Source organism: Entamoeba invadens (genome assembly GCF_000330505.1).
Source record: "Entamoeba invadens IP1 unplaced genomic scaffold scaff_1105074724549, whole genome shotgun sequence".
Taxonomy (NCBI): Eukaryota; Evosea; order Mastigamoebida; family Endamoebidae; genus Entamoeba; species Entamoeba invadens.
In genome coordinates, this window is record NW_004443664.1 from 88052 (window position 1) to 95081 (window position 7030).

Consider the following 7030-nt stretch of genomic DNA (forward strand, 5'->3'; position numbering starts at 1 on the left):
TCTAATTTTATTACAACTTTAACAATTATAAAAAACAAAAACTTTTGATGTAAAAATAAAAAAATGATAAACAATAACATATTTATTGTTATAATTATTATTTTGTTATTCTAATAAACAAGTAACTAAACAAAAAAGTTTCAAGGCAGTATTTTTAAAATTCAGTTCGACACTCATTTTATTTATAAATTAATTTTATTTTATTTTTTGAGCAAATTGACAAATGGATATTATTTTTAGTTGTAGAATGTTGAAATTTAATATATAGATTTTATTTTTGTTGAGTGTTTGTTTTTCTTAGAAATAACTATTATTTATAATATATTTATGTTTTATTATTATACGTTTTTTTACACGCGATTGATTTAACCATTATTTGATAATATTAATTAATAATACAAAATTCCATGTTTATATTGTTAATTATTTTTACTTCAAATGAATGGAAATAACAAAAAATCAAGTAATAATAAATAAAGATATATGTTTTTTTAACTTCTTATGTCTATTATATTTTTTATAAAATATAAACTCTGACCATAAATTTTGCAAAATATTTCTTATAATGTTCTTTAATCATCATGTCTTTAATGGTCTATCTGGTCGTAATCAATTCCTGTTTTAACACATGTAAGTTCATAGTGTTATTTCTGTTTAATCATTCTAATATCATCATTAACACCATAAAAATCAAGTATTTTCCGTGTTATGTCGGTTACAGCATTTAAGTTATTGATCAACTTGTGTATTTCTATAATTGTTATAAAACTGGAACAAGAGTCACAAAAATGGTCTGGTAAATGTGAATTTTTTTCAACACAATTCAAGTTAAATTCAAGTTAATTTAATATCATTGTGTATCAACTTCACGAATATTGGGTATTACTACTTCAACTAAACTTGCTTTAAATAAGCATGATTTCCAATTAATCAAAGATTTTCAAAAAGGTTGATTTTCTCAAGTTCGGCACAATTTTCAAAACGTGAATTTAGCATCACAGTGGTGTTTTTTATTAGTTTTTTTAACGTGTTTTGCACAACCGAAATGATTTATTACAAATTATTTTGACAGAAGATGGGATTTCAGTTTTGTTAGACCGCAATCATTGAAAGTTGCAAAAAGAATTTAAATGATTATCAGTGATTTTGATAGAATTTGGACGCTACTTATTTTAAAAGTAAAGTTAATCAATTATTTTTGAAATAACTTCTTCTTTGGTCCATATTTTTAACTTCTGCTGTTGTATAACGGACGTTTTTGTACACTTCATTTTTTTACTTTTTTACTTTTTATTAGAAACAAGTTAGAGAAAAGTATTAGGATAGACATGGATTATTGTGTTGTAGGGCGTATACGATTTTTGGTCAGAATAAATTTAAATAATGGTTTAGATTTTGGGCTTATTCGAACTGGGTTGATACAAAAAAAAACAATAATAAACTCATGTATTTTTTACAAATTAAAATAATAGAAAAATAATTCATTAAAACGAGAAAATATTTTGCAATAATAATTAACCCAATAATTAAATTTTTGTTACATTATACAGGTAATAATCAAAGACCAAATTATAGTCAGAATGATGTATTTACCATTAATAAACTTCGACACAAAGTTCAAAAAAAACGTAAATAAAGGTTCACCAAATAATACTAAGGCACTTAAATCTATTTTGATAATTGTTTCTTGATTAGAGTGTTAAAACTATTATTTTTACTTCTTACACAATTTTGTCTCTGACTTTTTTGGTCAATTGTATTGATAAGTGTATGTCACAACAATACATCACAAACATTTTGTGTTTGTATTTTACAAATTTGAATTTTTTAATTTTTATTTGAACATTTGAAATTGTTGTATTTCAAAGGTGAAAATTTAATTATAGTACTCAACAAATATATATTTTTAAACAAATGGTAACTATTACATTCATTGTAATTCCTATCATTTGAACAATTCGAAAGTTATCTTATCGACACATTTGTATTCATTTTCATTTACCAATAAGCTGTTATATTTTTTTTCAAACTTGAAACAAATACAAATTGATTTGTTACACTTATCAATCTTACTGCATTTGAAACACCTATTTATTTCCAAAAGTATTTCCACACAGCTGTTGCCAGTTGACTGACTCGAAAACTTTCCACACGTTTGCTTTGTCTTGTTTCAAAACTCATATTGTACACCCACCAAAAAACCTATTCAAACACTTGAAACACTTGTCAATTTCAAGTGAGCATGCTGTGCATCTTTCTATCAACTTGCATGAGTTTTGGCTGTGCTATGGTGTGTAAAAAAACTGCTTGGCACTCTGTATGATGTTCACTTTTACACAAAATATTACGTTTTAACTGATGCTATAATCATGACAATTTAAAAAAATAAATTGAATTTAAGGTCTTTTTGGCGCCAAATTACTCATGAATAGAATTTAATATCGTGTTGGTTTTTGCCAATTTTAAGAAAGGAGAAAAGTCCCAACTTTACAATAAAATAAATGCCGATTAAAAGATTTCGACTGTATTAGACCTAGACGAGTTGATTGAAAAGGAAAAATGATGAAGGTTTGTTTGGTGTAATTTATTAAGGGAAATTAAGAGGTATTAAAGTTGCCATTAATAAGATGAAAGAGTTAGAAATGATAAGATAAAAGTCGACAAATTCAAGAAAAAAGGAGCCAAATCAGACAAATTTAAAATTGAATATGTCGTCCACTATTATAGAACCATGTTTATACCAAACAAAATATGTACAGTCAACTAATTGCGACCTGTGGTAGTTTAAACGATTTGATAAAACAAAAAGTTGGAATAGTCGTAGATAAGTTGCACATTAAGTTTCTGTTTGATGCCGCAAATGGGTTACTCTATTTTAACACAATGGGATATTGTACATTGAGATATAAAGTCTTACGATATATTATGTTTTATTTAAAAAATAATTGATGTGAATGCTAAATTGACTGATTTTGGGTCATCACAAAATGTCAATGTGTTGATAAAAAACATAATATTCACAAAGGGAATTGGTACTTCAAAATAGATGTTGCCTGAAGTGTTTATTCTAAAAAACAAGAAAAGTTCTGATGATTATTCCTTTGTTGTTATCATAAATGAGCGCTTTTAATGAGAATATATTAACAAGCCAAGAATCCAAATAACCTTACAAATTTGAAAACTTTAAATCTACCAAAGGTTGTTCATCACAATGTGAAAATATTATAAACGAAGAATATGATATCATCAAAAAAGATATTGGGAAATATTCTAAGGAAAATAATACAAATAAAAGAGTTGATAATATATTGAAAGAGAATTAAAAACTTTAGTTAATGGTTTATTTAAAATACAGGGTATCTAAAAAATATAATCACAACTTTAAACGGCACAAAAAATATTTTGATGTACTATTTTCGATTTATTTTCAGTAAAGGAAGGCGAAAAAGTCGCACCACTTATTTAAAGACTTCTGTTTTAGATTCAATTTTAAGATCCGTTGATACCCATCGACACAATCTCCCGCTACTATAACAGCTGCAAAGACCTCTCGACGGACTTCTGTGTTCATATGACGTTCTTGTTCTTTTACTAATAAGTTTTCATTTCTGTCTTCATTTCAGGAAACCCCAGTTGTCAATTGAGGTGGTTAGTTTGAAGAACATCACTTCTGAATTGGTCGAACCGGCTTCCCAACATTTGTTCTTCTTGTCTAATATTTCAGATAAAATAACAAGAAGAGTAAATTTTCAACTTTTTTATGTGGCACTGACTAGGCGTTTAAGATTGTCGAGCAAATCAATGTATTTAGATTTTGTTTTTATAAAAGGTTGATAATTTCTAAAACGATTTTTTTGGTTCTAAAGTATAATTTATGAGGCAGAAATTTACAATCAAAATAGTTTCTTTCAATGTTTTTTGTTCTTTTGAGCACTGGATGGACCCTAAGATTTGGATGATGGTGATGACTATATCAATATTCTTTTTATTTATTACATTAAAACAATGGAAAAAAGTATTGGTGATGATGCCAAATTCGTAAGACCCACATGCTAAGATAAAATTGCTGATTGTATGTTCTTCACTTTATGATACCTGTAATAAACTCCCAAAGACACCAATACTCCCATTCCAACACAAAGTAGTAATAAAAGAATGTTCAAAAAATGATCGAGTGTATCTTTCATTTTTACATTTTTTGAAGAGTGGAGCTGACTTTTCAAAAGTTGGTCACATACATCTTCGGGTATTGCTTAAAACAAATTGTCCTTGTCTGTGCAATCGACTCAAGAGAACTCAAGTAAGATGATTAAATGACAACAAACACCCTTTTGGATTTTAACATCGGGCATCCCATGTTTTATTTTTTGGTTTTCTTTGGTTTGTTTTATTATGTTGAAAAATTAATAAGTTCGTTGAATTAACGTACTATTGTTGTTAGTAAAGAAATTAATATATTTGTTATAAAGTAATTAAACAACTTTGATACAAAGATTATCAAGAATTGAAAATATTGTGTTTTCAATACAACATATTGAGAATTGTTCGGTTGTCTTGAGAAGACACTCATCACCGTTTGGTTTAACTTTGTTACTTGAAGTGCATTCATTGTACTTCTGTGGTTTTGAATTGTATGACTTGGAATATATGATCAATTTTAACTTTTAACATTGGATCGTTTGATATAACAAAACATATTGTATAATATTTGTACAATTATAACACAACTCACAACGTTTTGTGAATATGAAATTTTTATTTTGATGATACACATCATAACACTCAGCACATTCATACTCTGAACACGTCTTGCAATTGTCGTGTGTAATATTGATGACACATTATTTATCTTTTCTTGTTCAAAATTCGACATCTTCGTTATAGCTACCCTTGACATTACATTTCATATAATTTGAAACGGGTTCAACACAATTCAAAAACTTCACCTCGTATTACAATCAATCTTTATTGATTGCTTAAAATGCAGCCGGGTCGGCACCACTATTAACTGTATATCGAAACAGTTTGCATTTTTCAGCAAGTTAATTAACATTTATAAAAACATCGTTTGTTGTGTCAAAATAATAACCAAAAGAGTATGTAACACAACTTCCTCTATTTCCATATCAACTTAAGCACCTTTGTCACATTGTAGACAATTCCACTTGGATAATACCATTATAGCATTTGTCACACCCAGTGTTGCTGTTTTCTTTGTTGTAAACAATGTTCACTTAATTGTTACATACCAAATCACATTCATGATATGTTCCAAGTGAATATAATAAATTACTGTAAATACAATCGCCTTGTATATCATTTGCGATTTATTGGATTCCATTAAATTGTGTTTTGTTTTCATCATTTTGTGCTTTTTTCAATTTGAACATTTTAAAATAATTAGGAAGGAATTATGGAAATACACAGTGGATATATTAACAGACTATGTGTTGTTGCATATGCGTTATTCTTCACCTCGAGCACATTTATGTAGTTTTTCAATATGAATATAGTAAAACTGCAATGGATATATCTTACTATTTTGCACGACCAAAAAGAAGATAATACCTATCGAAACACAGCACCAAACAGTTTGAAAGTAAAACACATCTTTTATTATTTTTTGATGCGTGATTTGGCTTTTATGAAAACCAGTTAAAATATACAACATAGAATCATTCTATATGTTGTCCCTCAGTTTTTAGATATTAATAACTGGAATATATCGGGAAATTTTTCGAAACGCCAGAAAAACATTGTTTCAGTTTTTTTACCGTTTTTATGATTTATTACCTTATTTCCAATTTTTTTAAAGATTTTTTTGTGTTTTTTTTGCAAAAGGGACGACGTTTGAGGAAAAAACAACGTTTAGAGAATGACTCTAATTGTTTTTTCATTTTGACTGTTAAAGGAAAAATATATAAAATTAAATAACTGTAATTTGTGAAAACAAATAGATTTTATTTTTATTTATTTTAGTTATTGATCTAAAAAAATGTTTTTTTCCATAACAATAAAATAACATAAAAGTGTTCATTAAAAATCAAAAAAATATCTGAAAGGAAGTCATTAACATGAAAAATAAATAACAATGAAATTTTATAAATATAAATTTATATTAATAAAATAAGTTCAAAATAAAAAAATTAAAGGAAATAAACAAGGACGATTATGATTTGATACAAAATAAGTGTTTATAAACTTAAAAAACAGTTTATGTGATGCTATTTAACTTAATTGTGAAATATTAAATATATATTTACACAAAAAGTATAAAATAAATTGGATTGGACATGCAGTCGACCAGCTGCTGGACAATTCAAAATGGTATTTATACTGCCAATTATGTATTGTATTGGAGTCTTATATTTCAAAATATTTCATTGAAATATTTTGGTATTAAATGCATTTTAAACAACGAAACTCAATTTTATATTTCAAGTTTTGAATCATCATACCTATATTTAATATCTACTTTTTGAGCTACTTTTACTTTATTTGGTGTTGTTATAAAGATTGATGTATTTTATTTAAATTTCAAAGTTTTTAAAATGTCCATTTAATACAATTTGTAATTGAGCAAAATATATGGTTTTATTTTTAAATAAAGCTTAAAAAATATACGTACAACAATGCAAAGTATAATATATAACTGTTAATCTTGTATTTCACAATGCATTCTTATTACAACCGTTTAAAAATGAAATGGAAACAAAGTGATTGTGGAAATGGGTTGTTTGGACTGATTCCAAATTCCAAAGATTGCATTGTTGTTAATTATTACAATTTTGTTGACAATATATGGCGTGATAAATATTTTGATTTCTCTTATATTTAAAAAACAAATATCAACAATTATGACTAATTCGATATTTCAAAAGCCAAATAACATGTGAAAAGTTTAAAAATATTTATGAAAATATATGAATCTATGAATAGCGAAGAATATACATTGTTTATTACATCATGTTGCTACTCTGATTAACATGTTAATTGCTTGATTGTGTTCACGTGTTAATTGTCCTTATTT